Source organism: Procambarus clarkii, chromosome 64, assembly GCF_040958095.1.
Source record: "Procambarus clarkii isolate CNS0578487 chromosome 64, FALCON_Pclarkii_2.0, whole genome shotgun sequence".
NCBI classification, from domain to species: domain Eukaryota; kingdom Metazoa; phylum Arthropoda; class Malacostraca; order Decapoda; family Cambaridae; genus Procambarus; species Procambarus clarkii.
The window spans coordinates 9,599,055-9,618,569 of NC_091213.1; the positions used below are offsets into that span (position 1 = coordinate 9,599,055).

The window sequence follows — 19,515 nt, forward strand, 5'->3', positions numbered from 1 at the left end:
GAAGACACCTGTTTTCAAACAATAAAATAAAGAGAAGAACCACTCATGCCAATTATGAAACACTGAAACATTAAGGAATAATATTGTCCCCATATTTTTAAACATTATACACTAGGGGAAAAATATTCCCTCAAACAGTACACAATGCCTGGTACAATAGTTCCTCTCTATACAATGAAAAATGAGGGTAGTATTATTCATCCAAACAATATACTCAAAAGGACAATTATTCCTCTTCTTATATCCAAAACAGACAAATATGCATAATATTGATGTGTTTTATTGCTCATTAGCATGTTTTAGTTCCTGAAGATGTCTCACATAAATTTTTGATCGCTATTTCGACGTTCTTTTGTTGTGGTTTTGACATTCTATGGAGATTATTTGGACATTCATCACATCTTAACCAGTAGGCACAGTGTTCTAGAGTGTCCTTAACTCAATGTTGAATCTACGTTATCAACATATATTCAACGTTTAAATCCGAATCTAATGAAGCCAATTCGACGTTGCTCTTGAATATTGTAACCTCTGTGTGGGTAAGCAGGTGGTTTACCGACGCTCAGTTGATTTTTTACCACAGCAGACATTGCATGTTGAATACTCATCACTAGATGCATTCGCAATGGACACAAATTTCTTCGTAAATAATGTTTGTTCATGACGTTGGCGTTCCGGCCTTTGTCCCCACCGGACTCGAGTGCTGGTGGGGGCTGCTTCCTGCCTTTGACACATTTAATCACCTCATTCGTCGTGGGCGTCGTTTCACTTTGTGGTCGATGTATGGTGCCTGTTAGTTCTCTCAGAATGACCTCCACGACAACCAGCTTTTTGCTGATTGCCTGCATGGTACATCTGGATGGTCAGTAACAGTCAGGTACACAACCATAAACTGTTAGTTGTTCAGGTGTTTTTCGCAGCTGTTCTTGGGTGCTAACTATCTGATCGTGACCATCATGACATCTGATTAGCTAACTGGTTCTCTCTTTCTCATCAAGGCATACAAGGCATCAACGGTTTGTTAATTCCTTTTTTTTAATTATTGACAATCGTATATTCCCTTGCAAATATTGGGAATCAGTGAATGTCTGTTATATTGAATGTTAATCATTGTGCCAACAAAAACTAATTTAATTAATATGTGTCGTAATCGCATAGCAACGTTCTTTCTTTTTTGATATCGTTAAATTTGATCAATGTTTTTTGGTCAATATATCTCAATTTTGTTGGGTCAATGCATCTCTTATTTTGTGAAGACATTATTACAATACATAATTAAAATATCGAGGTATCCATAAATCGCTAAAAAATTTAATTATGTTTTCATTATTATTAGAATTACTATATTTTCATTAATAATCGCTTTAATGCTATTTTGTGCCTTTAGTCTTTCATTTACAAAATTTCTTAAGTCATGACGCATCTGTCTTTTACTGATTTTGCTTAAATAGTAACACATCATAGCTCTCATTTGGCGATTAGTTCCTGCAGGAAAGTGCTATACAGTCGTAATGGCTTGACGCTTTCCGTTGCTAATTCCCTTCCTTCCCTACTGCAGGAAAGACCTTTACAGATCCTTTCTGGGGATGTTTCCGTCTCGTGCACTTGATTTAAAACATACAGAGCAGTGTTCGAATGCCTGTTTCACTCTCACTGTTTCAGCCGCATTAGGTTTGCTTCTCCCTAGATGTACTGCCTTGCACGGAGTTTTGTCTAGCAACCTAATTAGATAAGATCGAGGATAGGAATCCAGAATTAATAGTGAGTATTCCATCATAATTTTGATTATGGTATTTAAAGAGTGTGTGGCTTGATAATACTCATCCCCCCGCTCATATGATTCTTTGAGCGCACTTTATTTCTACTAGATTTATCATATGTTATGAGAAGAAATTTCATGTGTCCTAAACTTATAAATTATCTAAATGAATTTTGCATCAAGCCATTTAGATATATGCATATGATACATATGTATTTTTGTTGCTTCTTTGAGAAAGACTTTCTCAAAAATTATTATTCTTTGAGATTTTTATTATTATTGCTATGGCACACAAAATCACATTAACGTGATGTATCAAAGAAAATCAGCAGGAGCCAGGAGGAGGAGGATTCGAAGCTGCACACTCGATTCTTTCAAGCACACGCGTGACACTTACCTCACACACACACACACACACACACACACACACACACACACACACACACACAGGCGCGTGTATTTGCATATGTGTGCGTGTGTGTGTGGGTATACTAACCTATACTCACCTATTAGTGCTTGCGGGGGTTGAGTTCTGGCTCTTTGGTCCCGCCTCTCAACTGTCAATCAACTGGTGTACAGATTCCTGAGCCTACTGGGCTCTATCATATCTATATTTGAAACCGGTTATGGAGTCAGCCTCCACCACATCACTTGCTAGTGCATTCCATTTATGAACTACTCTGACACTGAAAAAGTTCTTTCTAATGTCTCTGTAGCACCTGGGTACTAAGTTTCCACCTGTGTCCCCTTGGTCGTGTTTCACTCGTGCTAAAAAGTTTGTCTTTGTCCACCTTGTCAATTTCCCTGAGAATTTTCTAGGTGGTTATCATGTTATCATGTCTCCCCCTTACTCTTTTGTCTTCCAGGGACGTGAGTTTCAGCTTCTTTAGCCTTTCCTCCTGTGTGTGGGGGAGGGGGGAGTGGGTGTCAGGCTGAATATATGTTTAGTTTGCTGTATGTCTGCCTGTCTGTCTACCTCTCTCTATATACCTCTATATACATATATGTGTTTGTGTGTGGATGATGGGGAAGGGGTGTTTGCTTCTCCATCAGTCTGTTTATCAGACAAAATGTGTACCTGTTTTCCTGTCTCCGTTCATGTCTTTCTGCCTGTCTGTCAAAATGTCTCTCTCTCTCTCTCTCTCTCAGATCACTAGATGATAGGGAAATTAAATAAAATATTTATTGCGGAATTAACAAATTTTCACAGTTCACACTGAAGGCTGATTTCACTTTTAATTGGTGTCATTGACAATACGAAATGTACTAATTTTGAATTCTTTGTATACGGGCTTTTTCCCCGCATTCACGTAGAGCCTTTAGTCTCATTAAGTGCAACACTCTGTTACAATGGGAAAGAGAAGTGTTTTTCATAGTGTAATGGCTGGCTTTTGTACGACCAGAATGGCGAGGGAAGGCTGTTCTGTGTACTGTGTGTGTGTGTGTGTGTGTGTGTGTGTGTGTGTGTGTGTGTGTGTGTGTGTGTGTGTGTGTGTGTGTGTATTCACCTAGTTGTGCTTGCGGGGGTGGAGCTTTGCTCTTTCGGCCCGCCTCTCAACTGTCAATCAACTGTTACTAACTACTAACTATTTTTTTCACACACAAACACCCAAGAAGCAGCTCCGTAACAGCTGTCTAACTCCCAGGTACCTATTTATTGCAAGGTAATTCAGTGTGAAAGAATCTCTGCCCATTTGTTTCTGCCTGGTCCGGGAATCGAATCCCGGCCACAGAATTATGAGACCTGCGCGCTATCCACTCAGCTACCAGACCCCGGTAGCTCTGTATGTGTATGTGTGTGTGTGTGTGTGAGAACATTCTACTCAAAACTATACAATATTTATCTACGAACTTTCAACGTTTGAGAATATTTTTACAATGGTACCATTAAAGCATGAAGCAAACAGTGATCAATATCAATATATATCTTACACCAGTATATGCAAGAACTGTTAAGGAATGATCATCAAAGCAGTTGTGATAGGAAGATTGGTCCAAGTGCTTCAACCTGTTGTTTTTCCCTCTAATAACTTGAATGGTCTTGAGTGCTTGATCCAGTTCTTTGTGTCTTTGATGAGGTAATTGATATGAGCGCTTCAAACAGCTGTTCGTGCCTGTGATGAATTGATTGGTCTGAGTGCTTGAACCGGCTCTTTGTATCCTTGATGAGTTGATTGATCCGAGTGCTTTAAGCAGCTTTAGACGACTGTGGTAATTGGATTGTTTCGAGTGGTTCACTATTGGTCACTTCTACCTGTTTTAATTCGTCTTGTTTTCCCTATTACTCCATTTCTTCTTTTCCGTTCTTGCATGTGTGTGTGCGTCTTTATCCTCATGATTTGCTTATTCTTTCTCTTCTTCCCATACTTCCATATTCGTCTGTGTTCTTGTTTTCATTTATTTTTTCTGAATTATATAAATATTTATTCTATATAACCTCCCTATTATTATTCTTTTCATCAATTTCTTTCATTCCTGTTTTTTTTTTATATAAATCCTAGTTCTTCTCCGTGTGTTTCATATTTATGTTCTTCATCTTTATTCTTAAATTTTTGGACACCTCCTTTCCGCTCTTTACTCTTTATTTACTGCTTCTTTAACTCTTGTTAGTGTTTCATCTTTTCCTTCCCAGTTCCTCGTTCTCACCTCGTCGGTATTGATCGAACTGCAGTGTCCAAGTTTCTTTTTTTTCTCTTTTTCTTTTCTCTCTTATCCAACTTGCGGAGCTCCTGCGGAAAATAACTACATTATCGGGAATCGACCCAGAAACTCCCGTCTCGAGGTTAGGAAAAATGCCTTGCTTCCAGCCTTACAATCACTATTATAATCTTGCAGTGAAGTTTTTCTTGCAAAAAGGAGATTCGCTCTTTTAATCTATGTTCGTCTGTCTGTCTGTCTGTTAGTCTGTCAGTCTCTCTCTCTCTTTCTCTCTCCCATTCTCTACTTCACTCTGCCGTATTATCGTAAATGGGTATTTAACTTTAAAGGACTCATACACATATCCTTTGTTCAGTTCGAGGCTAAAACACTCGAGAAAATAAGAGAAGGGAGAGTTAGACAGGGATCCCTGTTTCACCAGGTGATGCTACTAAATCTGGATACAGGAGTGTACCGAATACAGAAAATGTGTTCTGTATTACGTGACACGTGAATTTGGAAAGGGAAGAGGCGTTAAGGGAAGAGGCGTTATCTACTCAGGCGTTAAAGGCTGAGAGATAAAGTGGCAAAAGGCCGTAAAAGACAAGAAAATATTTTTGTTTTTTACTGGATAAATTACCCTAGCCCTCGGGGGTGCTCAGGGCTGAATAGATCTTTGATGTGTACGTTCTTGTTGCTAATTAGTTTTTATAGATTTGTGTAGCAAAACGTGGACTTCAAGTTCTCACACTAAGTCTCCGTCTCCCTCCCCCCCCCCCCTTCTCTCTCGCTCTGTAGCTTTGTGTCTTTCCCTCTTTCTTAGTCAATTCGTGATTACTCCCTTTCTCATGTACTTTCTTTTTTGATGTCCAAACCACAACTCCAAAATTTAAGAAATGACGACATTTGGATTCTACATGGAGCATTACCAAGTCGTAAATGACTTCAACCACGTTATTGTGACGTATCCTCTATATTATTTTCCAATACCTCCCTCTATCCACCTACTAATAAACTCTGAATGTGATTTATCATGCAACAAAATATTTGTTTCCGTGTTTTAATTAGAAAATAGAATATGTTTCTCGAGCTCATGTTCTCAAATTATGATTTTGCTGAGAACTTCAATAATCCCTAAGCACTAAGAAACATTTCTTCTTCTTCAAGCAACTAAGACAACACGTAAATATATGAGCTCGATAAAAGCTGGATGTGATCTTACTCTAGCCCCAACGTAAATTTTCTAATCTAATACAGAAACAAACTAGAAATAGTAGCAAGAGAGGTGAGCCCTAGATATCACAAATAGTTCTAGACAGTGAGGTATGTACGAAGATATATCTTTGTTAATGTTTTTTTGTCATTTGCTAACTGTTTCTCTCCTTAAAATAAATTTCGGGACGTTGTCAATTAGACTTTGATAAGACTGGCAAGTACAAGCGCCTTGAAAGATTGCAAATACACAATAAAATGCAGACTCAAAGAACATTTTTACGATTTGATGAGTAGAAGCAAATATTTACTCACTACTTCAGGTCTAAGAACAGCATTTAGTTCGATTCCTAAAACACGTTTCAGATAACTATTTCAGAATTGAAAAATCACAGAAAAGATTATTTCTTTCTAATGCCAGAGACGAGAACCCATTAAGTTTAGCGTAAAGGCAATCGTCTAGGTACACGAGCAAAAGGATGCGGTGCAGAAAGATCATCGAGTGAGCGCCAGTGTTGAATCCTTTATCTCGCTAAGTTCAAAGAAATGTTTCCGGAGCTCAGAGAGTCGTAGCGTCAGGAGTCCCACACACAAGCCCCAGTGAGCGTTGCACGTATTCAACTCTTGGATAAAAGCGACGGTAAATGTGGCTGTAGAAGATCTGTGTTTTTTTGTGTGATTTACATCTGTATGTCTGTCTGCATGTCTATCTGTGTACGTGTCTATCTTAGTGTTTGTTTGACTCTGTTTATCTCTCTGTTTCTGGCTCTGTCTCTGTCCCTCTCTCTCTCTCTCGGTACAGATTTAAAGGTGAGCTCCGAAAATAACCTCTCCCTCGTCATCTCCATATGCTCAGCTTCCATTTTTCTCCTCAGTTCTCTCCTGCTTTTCCTGTCCTCATCGTTATTATTATTCCTTTGTTATCTCCTGTATTTTCTTCCCCCGCTTTCCCTTCATTATGACCACCTTATTCGTTATTTTGCATCACTGTTTCTGTCTCTTATTAGAGTCTTTAATTTGTTTTCCCATAAGAGTTGTTATTTATTTTATATTTATCATTTCCTGGTCATTTGCAAATGTTTTATATATTTCATTAATATTTTTTCTTTACAATATAAAATTATTATCTGGCTTTGTTTTCATTTGGTTATTGCCATATTTTGTATATTGCTTATCTTGATCTGCATCTCTCTCTTTTGTTGTAGTTTTCTCCGTTCTAGTAACTTTCTCTGTCCCAGTAACTTTCTACTCGTCTCTTCTTGTTTTTTTTTTTTAGTCCGTCACTACACGTATCCGCGTGTAGTGACGGACACTTGTGACACTTGTTTTTTTCCCTGTGATGCTCTCTCTTTCTTTTTTACTTATTTTTTCTCTTTGTTTCTTTTTCCATCTTTCCTATCCTTTCTTTATCCCTTTCTTATTTATACGGTCGTTCCCCTACATACCATTATACATTCACTTGGTTGAACTTAAAGCTTATCAATTCTCTTTATCTCATTTTAATCCCTATTGAACATCCTTATCATCTTATTTAACCTATTATTAGTCTCATAAGTCCTCTTATTCCTTTCCTATCCCCCACTTCAGTTTCACATGTCCTTTAAGGTACAAACTACTTTGCTTTCGATGTTCATTATAATTATAATATCACTATCAGTCTCACAATCGTGTGATAACCATTACATAGTCATCATATTAAAATCATTATCATCGACATCCTAGTGATCTTCAGTTCATCTTTTCCACTAACATAACACCACCAGAAAAAGCAGTGCGTCAGGTTGAGAACAACATACTACAGGTACATAAAACGTCCTTTGGACATTTCATCAGTATGATTACCAACCTACAACTCAGGGTATGGAGAAGGGACGAAGTGGGTTATGGTTCTGGACCATTATCAACATCTCAAGACTTGATAATGCTGCAGGATGGCCCGAAACGTCGTCGTCTCTCCATCTTCTGAGTTGTGGGTTGGTCATCATTTTTTCAGCCACGTTATTGTGACTGATCGTCTGCATTTGATCAGTATGACTACTGTATCATGGCGACATAAGTGTACCTTCCTGATAACAGGATTTGATTCAAATATTTGGATATCTGCCTGACAACTGTGCACCATTATAAAGGCAGTGTACCATACAGATCACAGAGTTCCACCCGACGTCATTACAGCTCTCATTACGTTCTCTGACGTTGGCATAAAAGCCTTTGTAAATACGCTTTAGCGGAAAATGTTCACGACCAGGTTATAAAATATCCTGAACTTTGACCCTTTCAGGGCTGGGGTTTAGAATTGGAAATTTTTTATAATTAACACAGCCTTTTTCCAAGAGCAGAATATGCAACTGTCAGCTTGATTACCATTGTAAATTAAAAATGTTGAGGTGAATTGACGATTTATTAATTTTGTTTTGACGAATCGTCAACGTACAAGTAGATGGGATTATATACATAAAGCGTATGAATATGGATTTAAATCGGTCGCACACAAGGTTATTAATGGTTACTGTGTGTTCAAGTATTCATGGATGCATATATATTCTCACTCAAACATACACAAAAGACTTCAGAAATTGTTGCATACAAACTAGAATCAAGCTGGGTTAATGGGAGAGTGTTATAAGGGTAAAGGAATTGCTAGCTATCAAAAGACAATTAATCACATAAGTAAAAGAGAGAGCGGTGAGTATGGTACAAGCACTGGACTCAGTGGTTTGTCCAATCTTATTCAAAAACATGTTGAAACTTACCAATACTACATGACCACCTTGGAAATAAATTCGAAGGCTAGTCAAACACTTGGCACATAGGTTTTATCCCAAGAAAAAGCGAGTTAAATGAGAGGTGGGATAAAATGGATGAGAACTCGGAGATGATTTTCAAATCATCAATTTGATGATTGAAAATAAAAACTAGAAGAGAGGGAATTTCCTGAGGCAGTAAAAAAATAATTAATAAGAAATAGACATAGCATTAGTTACACAAGTTAAGAGAATCTTCTTCTGGAGGTTATCTTGAGATGATTTTGGGGTTTAGTGTCCCCGCGGCCCGGTCGTCGACTAGGCCTCCACCCCCAGGAAGCAGCCCATGACAGCTGACTAACTCCCAGGTACCTATTTACTGCTAGGTAACCGGGGCATCAGGGTGAGAGAAACTCTACCCAATGTTTCTCGCCGGCGCCCGGGATCGAACCCGGGACCACAGGATCACGCGTCCAGTGTTTTGTCCGCTCAGCCACCGGCTGGCAGAAGCGATAAAACCTTTCAGTAAGGCAAGCTCTAGAATAGGCATTTGTTGAGCAAAATGCCTATTCAAATAGGCATTTTGATATGCCTATTTCCCAACAAAGCCTTTGTTTTGTTGACCAAACCACACACTAGAAAGTGAAGGGACGACGACGTTTCACTTTCTAGTGTGTTGATTGGTGAACATATTTCAGCCACGTTATTGGGACTCTTCGTCTGCAAGAATATATTTTCTTTTCCCAACATAGCAAAAGAAAGTTCAGATGAAAATAAACATTGTCGAGAAGGATAGATTATTTAACATACGTGAACTACAAACATGAGGATACAAATGGAAAGAAAGCACCTGTATGAGCCGAAGACATGAAAGATTTGTTTCAGCGTCGCATTAGTAACAACTGGAATGCATTAATAAGCGAATTAGTGAACATAGACTCAATATATACAGTTTTAAAGTAAATATAAGACACAATCATCTCTAAAATAAATTAGTCGATTAAGAGTTGAGAGGCGAGACTTATGAGCCGTAGCTCATCATCTACACCTACAAGTAGGAAAGTAAAACAATGTATATATATATATATATATACACAAACATCCTCTACCATTTTCTTCCCACCAAAATAAAACATGTCGTTTCAACCACTTCGGCCGGGAGCGAAGCCAACCAAGCAGAACCAGCTAATGCCAATAATGGCAAAATATATTCCAGATTCCAAGCACAATCGAAAATAACAGCCTCAATAAACAGACGAGCACGACAGCCATGACAATTAGACGGACACATCAGAAACGATAGCTACAAGAGAAAGAGACGAGGATCATAGCCACAATACACCAACGAGGACGGTAACCACAAGACACATACGAGGATTACAGGTAAAAGACATAGAAAAAGGACGATAGCCACAAGACACGAGAGAGGACTTTAGCTTCAAGACACAAACAAGGACGAGAACAACGCTAAACAAACGAAAACAATATCTACGATGAACACACGAGAGCAACCTCCATGATAATCATTCGAGGACGATAGATTCCATACACAGACGAGAACGCTAACCTGGCGAAACAGACGAAGACGACATCCACGAGACACAGACGAGGACAACACCCATAAGACGAGAACAGTACAATACCCCGTGGAGACAGATGAGAAAGAGATCAATGAAAGACAGCCTAGACAGTCGGGAGGATTACAATCCTAAACGAGAACAACAACCATGAGAATTCTGGCAAATATTTACGAACCAACACAACATATACAATCCATGATGATTAATTATATGTTGAAGCGTACAAGGGGAAAAGATTTGTAATCTATCGCATCATTTTCCTTAATAAAGAAGACTTAAATTATTTTATTTTATCTACATCTCTGCTGAAGTCAGAGAAAAATATCTTGGATTTGTATGAAATGAGAGAGAACCTACCTTCTGATGACTGGCCGGGTATCATTAGCTGTGTATACAGAGCGCAGAATATTGTAAAAGTTTGAGCAAGGAGTATGCTTATAAATCGACGCTAAGCTAGTGAAATACATTTTTTTTACGCACTGCTATGCATTATAACTCGAATATTGTATGTATTCATAAATGCGAATGGAAATTATACATTTATTTACATATTTATACCCAATTGGAGGTTAAACTGACTCCTTGGAAATTTTGTAGGTTATCGTACCCAGAGAAATACAGTCGGTAGAGCATATGCCCCTTATCTCCTAGTTACCCCACATACATAACTATAAAACATACCTGCTTATGTTTATGCTCGAACCAAATATACTCACTGGAAATACCAGCAAAGAATGCAATTGAAAGGCTCCCAGAATATATCGTCTACATTGGCCAAACACATTCCTTTGTGAAAACTATTCCACTTGCACATTCTGTGTGGGAAATATCAAGACATGACAGATCTGACACACCGCCAGTAAAAGGTCAACAAGTTGACCTAAACAGCAGTTGTAAATATTTCACGAGAGTATCGTAAACTATTATGGCCAGCGTACGATAACTTTGGCCACCTAAGTCAGATCTATTTACTAATTGCCAGAAGATTGCCGGAGAGATTCTGAATGTCTTGTTAACTGTTTTTCCTTTCTATGTACTTGTTAAATGTTTTTTTTAGAGTGTCTAATAACATAGCTCAGGAAACACTAAGAATAAATATCAGCTTTTGAAATGTTTCCTAATAGCCTGGTGACCGGTAGTTAAACCCTAAACAACCCGATAACTACAATGGCGGCGATTCTAGGGGCTGGTTAAATGTCATTTCAAAGCCTTTAAGTATCAGCGTAAAGCTAAAGAGACGGCAACGACCCAAAAAAACCTTGTTACGATCGCTAATGGCCACAGCGAAGCTCGGCAACTGCCCTGTTTTTGGCTCCAGCCTCAGGTTTGGCTTCCATCGTGTCGTTCCGCCCGAATGTAAACGAGTAAGAGGAGAAACCCGAGGAAAATCTGGAAAATAAAAGGTATCAAAGAGAAGACAAAATGATGAAAAAATGAGAATAGTAGAAGAGTGAATGTACTGAAAATGTATTGAAAAAACTGGTATGAAAAGAGATAGAAAAGATTAAGAAGATTCAAGATAAAATAATAACATTAAGACGATAAAGAAGGAATTATAATTGCTACAGAAGTAGGTAAAAATAGTAAAACTAAGATGAACAGCACGCAGACATGAAGATAATATAATCTAAGAAGGTGACGAGTGAACGCGCGAAAAAAGGCTTTGAAACTTAAAGCGTAGCAACAATTACCTCCGCGAGTGTCACGTCCCCAACTGAAACCAGAGCCAGAAATGAGTCTCCTTGCCCGTTCTACTTTTGACTCCCTCTCTTCCACCCACCTTTTCTGACCAGCCCTCCATCCCCTTGGTCCCTCTAAGACCATCACATAACTACTTACTCTTCCCCTCTCTCTCTCTCTTTCTCTCTTCGTTCCCTATTCCCTTCCCAATCACAAGCTTATATAAGCTTGTGATTGTATGGTTGATAAGAGCATGAATTACTGCCTTAGAAGAAGGGCATTAAATATCAAAATTTTGATATTCAATGCCCTTGAATACTGAAGATATATTGGAATGAGATCTTTTCCTTCCTAGATGATCTGTTATTGTTTGTGTTTTTGTATATCTTCCTTTATGCTTGTCTCTCTTCCTGAAACTATTTTTTATCCAGAGTTATTGCTAACGAAGCAAAAAGATAAACTGTTTTATAGACTTTTGGGTAAATGTTAAAAACTAACAAATCACATACATGTGCAGATGAGGAGTCAAGATAACGAAACTGAAGATATGATGACCAAACCGCATATTAAAAACGACGACGTTTCGGTCCGCTCTGAACGTGGATCATACGACTTGATAATAGTCCACAGCGGACCGAAACGTTGTCGTTCCATTTACTTACGTGTGGTTTGGTCATCAAATCACACATACACACAGAAAAACACATACACACACTCTCACAGAGATTAATACAAACACTCGCCTACAAAAAAATACGTACATAAAATAATTCATTCCTAAAACCATAATTTTTCATTAAATTAATTTTAAAAGGAAACATCAGAGATCAAATTAAACTAGAAAAAAATGGGTGAGAACTTTTACTTCCAGCTGGCCTCAGAGTGGGGTTTTAAGTGGTATTGGTGAGCTTCTTAAATTTATTTTTACCTCAATGCTAATTCTTCATCTTGAAGCTTTTCGTCGCGTCCTCCAGTCTCAGAATCTTCCCCATTCTTACTAATTGCTACTATCTCTTCATCTCGTATATCAATTTATTTCCTTCCCTTCCTATTTCTATCAAAATATTTCGCTCTCCCTTATTCTACTATGTTTCTATCTCTTTCCCCTTCTCCGTCCCCAACCGCTTTCCCTCTGCCTTTTTATTTGTTTAAACTCTATTTCTGCTTCTCTCTCTCTCTCTCTGTCTCACTCTCAGTCTCTCTCTCAGTCTCTCTCTTTCTGACTCTCTCTCTCTCTCTCTCTTTCGAAATCTTTTATGTTTTCTCCTGCAGCCTTTTCCTAGTCTTTTACTCTCATGAATCGCGAAGCAGAATGTGATTCAATTGATAGATATTAGAGTTAGGAGAGTTAGAAATATTTTAAATAATTTATAATTAACCGTAATAGACCTCTGTACAATGTTGTGCATTCAAATGAATAAAATGATAAAGAATGTGTCTTTGACAAAATAAGTATATCGTATTAGGATTAGTTGATGCATCATGCAATATTAATTTCAGGATTACTTTTTTTTTTATAAAAACGGAATCGTTTTACCGCTACACATATTACAGAAGTTGAAGACAAAACCTATATATTTTAAAACAACAAGTTTTAACATATATAAGTTTTTAATCCCGTGAAAATATTTAAACCAAAATGGGATGAAATATCGTTTGAACTTAATGATGTGCATCAGGAGTCATTACCTTCACTATACAAATCTAAGCGCTGTATTGTGTTTCTTATTGGCAAGACGAAGCAGCATTTCAGGACCCGCACTATATAACACCTTGACCGCATATTGATGAAAATATCCATCTCGTCCTTCAATTAGAGAAGGCTCCAGACACTGACCTCATAATGTCCTCGTCGTTCTCGATTCACGAGTGTTCCCAGACTTGGAGCTGCTAATATTAAAGGCCCTTTAACCCAAGGGGAATGCATAAAACATTGTTTATGATGACTTCTTAGAGTTCCATTGATTTCACTAAGTAATATTTAATTTTTGTTCGGGAATTATTGAGTGAATGTCCGTCATCTTCTGCTGTTGAAGTCAGCTTCCAGTGTCAAGGTCAGCAATTTATATGAGTTAAGGTTCGTGTCGACCGTAGCAAGGCTATAAGAAGAGATCACCAAAACAGGAAGATTTAGAGGAAGAGGAGAAGGAGGAGAAATAATAGGAAACGATAAGCAAGAAAAAGCAGAGTAACCTACACTCATTCCTATAACATTATCGAAAATCTTACCCCCCCCCCAGATAAGGTCTGACAATGTTCCGAACTACTTTACTAAAACATACCAAACCATTTGGCAGCTCCATCCCGCCCCACTTTACTAAACAATAACGTACGTTTACCAACCTCAGTCTAAACTAACAAAATCCACCATACCTATCTCAATCCAAAAAACATAACCTCCCCAGGTCTCTGTCAGGTCAGGTCAGGTCAGCCCTCTTCAGCCCAGTCAGGTCAGCTAGGACAGGTCAGGTTTCCCAAGCCCTCCCTACCTGACGCAAAACAACACCATCCGATCCTATTCCACAACATCCTTTTCGAGCTCACCCTATTCCATACTAATCCACGCCAATCCATCCCACCTAATACGTTTCACATATATACCAAGACTTATCGCCAAACTTCCCAATATCGCCTTTTGGAGGACAAAAAAATAACCGACGTCATAAAGCAGTAGAGTCAACCTCCTTCTTCTGTGCCTCCTATCTTCTTCCGTGTCTCTTCTCTTCTTCCATGTCTCCTCTCTTCTTCCATGTCTCCTCTCTTCTTCCATGTCTCCTCTCTTCTTCCATGTCTCCTCTCTTCTTCTTTTCTCACTCCTTCATCTCTTCTTCTGGGGGTTACTGATATCATTATCTTTCGATTACTCTACCTCGTATAATATTCCTGTGTATCAAGTTCTCAGTTTTCTAGTTACAATAATATGAAATGGTTTTTTTTGGAGAGATAATATTAGTTTTCATCTTCTCAGCAAGGTGTTAACTCAGCTTCTCTTCCAACCCAAAGAGGTCCTCAAGCAAGGCGCTCGTATCAAAGTGAATTTCATGGCTACAATCTGTAATTTCAGGGGCAAAGTAAATTATTTCATTTCACACACACACACACACACACACACACACACACACACACACACACACACACACACACACACACACATTTCGGTTGGTTGACAAATGGAATGCATTAGGGGGTGATGTGGTGGAGGCTGACTCCATACACAGTTTCAAGTCTAGATATGACAGAGCCCGATAGGCTCAGGAATCTGTACACCTGTTGATTGACGGTTGAGAGGCGGGACCAAAGAGCCAGAGCTCAACCCCCGCAAACACAACTAGGTGAGTACAACTAGGTGAGTACACACACACACACACACACACACATTTCGTTTAGGTGTCTTAGGGCCTAGCACTAATGGCATTGTAGTCCTCAGAGCCAGGGTTCGAATTCCTGCCTGAGCAGAAACGCACGGCATTATTTGTTTCACCAGATGCTCCTATTCACCAAGAAATAAATAGGTACCTCGGAGTTTGAGAGAGGATACGGGCTGCATCCTGGGGATATCTGTGTTTTAGAGAAATATATGTAGAAGATATGATGGAGGATATATGGTACGTATATCCTCCGAGGACATATATATGGCCTTGTGGCGCAACGGATAACGCGTCTGACTACGGATCAGAAGATTCCAGGTTCGAATCCTGGCAAGGTCGCAAGTATATTTTCAGGAACAACGTGAAAAATAATTTTGACGCCTGGCAGCTGGGTGGACAGCGCTTCGGATTCGTAGTCCTGAGGTTCCGGGTTCGATCCCCGGTGGAGTCGGAGACAAATGGGTAAAATGCTTCTTTCGCCCTGATACCTCTGTTACCTAGCAGTAAATAGGTACCTGGTAGTTAGACAGCTGCTACGGGCTGCTTCCTGGGGTGAGTGTGTGTAACAAAACAGAGGCCTGGTCGAGGACCGGGCCGCAGGGACGCTAAGCCCCTAAATCATCTCAAGAAGAGGAAGAATGGTCGGTAATGAGTACATGAGACAACCAACGGTTATAAAGACGCGGTCCAAGAGCATACTGCTCGATCCTGCAGGCCGAAATAGCAAATACAAATAATAAATAAACACACACATACATACACGGATTGATGGGGGCTCCATCGTGGAACCCACATTAAAAAAAAACATAAGGAACTCGAGAGAATGCAAAAGTTTGCGACGAGACTCATCTCAGAGCTGCGAGAGATAAACCACGAAGACAGGCTGAAGGATCTAAACCTGACCACATACGAAATGAGGAAGGAGAGGGGTGACATGATACAGACGTGTAAAATACTTAGAGGGATTGACAGAAGGGGAACCAGAGGAAATGTTTACCATGACTATCAATAAAACAACGAAGCACGGATGGCAGATTCGGACTCCGATGGGTCAAAGAGATGTTAGAACGACTTCTTTTAACGTAAGAGTAGTGAGACAGTGGAATGACCTAAAGGAGCGGATTGTAGAGGTTAACTCCACTCATAACTATTACAAAAATGTTATGGTATGACAGGGAAATAGGCCAAGAGTCATTGCATTAGACAACCAACGGCTAAGAATGCGGGGTCGAAGAGCTAAAGCTCCTGCAGACACAAATTTGTAAGTACACACACAGATACACACACACGCAAAACACACAAAAACGCATGCAAATACAAAAAAAACGCAAATAAACCAACAAACACACACACACACATATATATATAGAAGAGCATAAACACATGAGAAATATATATAGCTCGTAAAAGCCTCAATTACTCTTTCATCACGTGACCTGCACATCACCACTGCCAAAAAAATACCCCATGCCATTTAATTCGCGATTTATAGGAACAATTTATACCACCAATTCTTTCAACAAATTTTTCCCCATTTCGCTGCTCCTGATACTGGGTGAATGTGATGTATGATAGACCGACTATTGGGGTGCATGAGAGAGAGAGAGAGAGAGAGAGAGAGAGAGAGAGAGAGAGAGAGAGAGAGAGAGAGAGAGAGAGAGAGTGTGTTAGCCTGTCTGGCAATTATATATATGTTGATATATATTAGTAAACTAACACACTTACTTACTGCATGACAAAATTCGCAAGAGAACGACGACAAAGGCGTAACGAAATTAACCAATAACGCAGCTCTTCCCAACGTTAACAATAACGACTAACTTTTCATATATTCGCACAGAGGAACTTGTGTCAGTGTATTTTTTTCAACACGGCAAAGGCAGTGACAAGTGCTAATGCACGTGGAAAAAATATTGTTTAATACATGAAAAATACCAAAAAAAGTATAATTTGTTACTCAGAATTGTTTGATGTTCCCGAGATGGAAAATTTTCAGACATGTATTCACTTTAATTTAATTTAAAATATACTAAAATATAATGTTAAAGTGATTCCTTATATATTCAAAATATGTATTCAGATATGGCTTTACTACAGTTTCCTTCCTAAAGAATAGATACAAATAATAGATGTCGCAAGTAACTACCATGAAAATTATTTATTTGCACGAAGAAGCAATTTCGTAAATTATATTTCATACAAACGGAAAATTATGGAACTTACTTTTGGAATCCACCGAAACTTCAACAATTGTTGCGACTTATATAAATGATTAAATATTGTCACAAAATTTTACTCTATATGTTTCAAATAGTTAATTACCAAGACTAACGACCAGGAGTAACTAACGTACGTAATGTGAAGAAATGTTTTACATAATTTTTGCAGATAATATAAATTATTGTGAAATATTAGTAGACACACACTGACAGCTATCTTGTTATCTTTCCTAACATCGAAGTGTTCCAAGCAATAAGTGAAGATCTCACACAACTAGTTTATACCTAATAATGCTGATGTACTATCTAGTGCCCAGATCTTTTTGATTCTCAGTCCCAGGTAACTTTGGACAAATCAAAGTATGTTCTAAATGAAACAGAGCCTTCCCAACTACCCCTACATCCAGTATCAGTGCTGCCTTCTCTTAACAATTTCCAATTATGAACATAAGCAAGTTGATAAATTCTTATTTTATATAACCTTAAAACAAATCTCACAGACTTCAAATTTGGGACGAGTTTGGCAGGTTAGTATTGGCCAAGACACACAAATTATCTCACGAAGTCGCTAAAGAAAAAAGATAAATGGGAATAAACTGACATAATCAATCGATAAATATCTCAAAATATCACCTTTATTAAACATGTGAAATACGTTGCAAATAAATGTGCTTGGAAATTTATGTGACAAAGGAGGATAATCCGTCATATAAGGCAATGAGGAATCTAACTCTTGCCCATGGAAATATCTGTAGAAGTTAACAAAAAATACATATTAGGCAACAAATCTAGTGGAAGTTAAATTTAATCCATGCATCCCAATGAAGATCAATAAATAATAGTAAATATAATAACAATGGAGAAACTTACTACAATGTCGAAGTGCTTCAATAAAGGTGAATGAAAGACGCAATTTAATAATTAAGTTTTAGTGTAATTCCAAAATTTTGGATGTGACCTACATCCTTTCTCAAGATTCTGTACACAATGTTGTGACTACAATCTCAACATTGAATACAATACCTTGATAAAGGATGTAGGTTATATCCGAAATTTTGGTTTCAGTAAATGTAAATTTCATTTTGTTTACTAAAACATAAATTGGGTCTTTTATTCACCTTCAATGATAATACTGATTATAATACTAACAAGAACAATAATACAAATAATAACGATAATAATTATAATATTAACGTCGCAGTGATAGTAACACAAAAAAATATAACTTCAATAGTAAGATTATATTCAGTTCTTTCTTTCAAATATAATTTGCCAAAATAAATTGGCTAGTAGTGACTATCAAATAACTATTTCCATAACAAAATCTGTGCATTCCACGCCTGTAGTAACAAATACGTACTATTATTTTGCTCGTTATGGCAACAAATTGTCCTGCATAACAAAAAGTTACTTCAACAATTCAAACTATTATTGTTTATAATCAATATGATCAGTAAAATATGTAACTCGTCATTCATTTAGTACATAATTATTAGTTAAATTTATTAACTTATTGAAATAATTTAATTATCCATGCATATTTGATGAGATTTATATTAATATATGGATTTTGAAGTCTCTAAAATTTTAATCGAACTTCATATTATAAATTTATTGAAGCAAGATATATATTTTAAAACAAAACGATAATTTAGAGGACTGTTAGTGATATTTACCCAAAAATAAGACGAGTATTTTGTTTGAGTAATACCTTTTTTTTTTTTTTATTAACATATTAGGTATATCTGCATTAGTGCAGCTACCCTAGACTATATGAAGTGGAGTACAGTGTGTCAAAAAAGCTAACTAGGTGATGCTAAAAAAATCCCCATCACACAGGATGGTTAGTCATACAGAGGCATGTGATGGTCAGTCTGCACTGGCAGACTCCGGATGCATTTTGAGGATATCAACACCACAAGATTGAATAAGGTAGCAGTGGTAATACCGTCTTAAATTATATGACTGAAAAGTCTACGTTTACATTTTGCCACGTTTCACTGTCTTGCTTCGGATCTTCCAACAATGGTAACGTAATAAGAATATTTGTTTTTGTTCTGATTCAAATTTTTACGCTGTTAGTTTTGGTCCCCAAAATTTAGTCGACCATTTTGTCCCAGAGTTATCATTAATATACCGAATTTTTATTAAATATAATTTTGAGGATCAGCTCTTTATACTAAATTTGACAAGTCACTTTAATATAATTTTCTCATATTCCATCTGTTCTTATTTTCACCAAGTGTGTTGCAAAGCGCAATGCATTGTAGCTAAATCCCGTATCTTCTGGCACATTTACAGTTGCATGTCTCTCGT

The 19,515-nt window shown here is 37.8% G+C and overlaps 1 protein-coding gene and 1 non-coding gene across 2 annotated transcripts in view; one reads left to right on the plus strand and one right to left on the minus strand.

Moving 5' to 3' along the window:
* Positions 1-19,515, minus strand: part of LOC123769065 (lachesin) — a 320,744-nt gene that overhangs the window by 247,857 nt on the left and 53,372 nt on the right. The gene's annotated exons all lie outside the window — the stretch shown is intronic.
* On the plus strand, positions 15,247-15,319 carry TRNAR-ACG (transfer RNA arginine (anticodon ACG)). Its single transcript has one exon. It is a non-coding gene; the product is annotated as a tRNA-Arg (tRNA).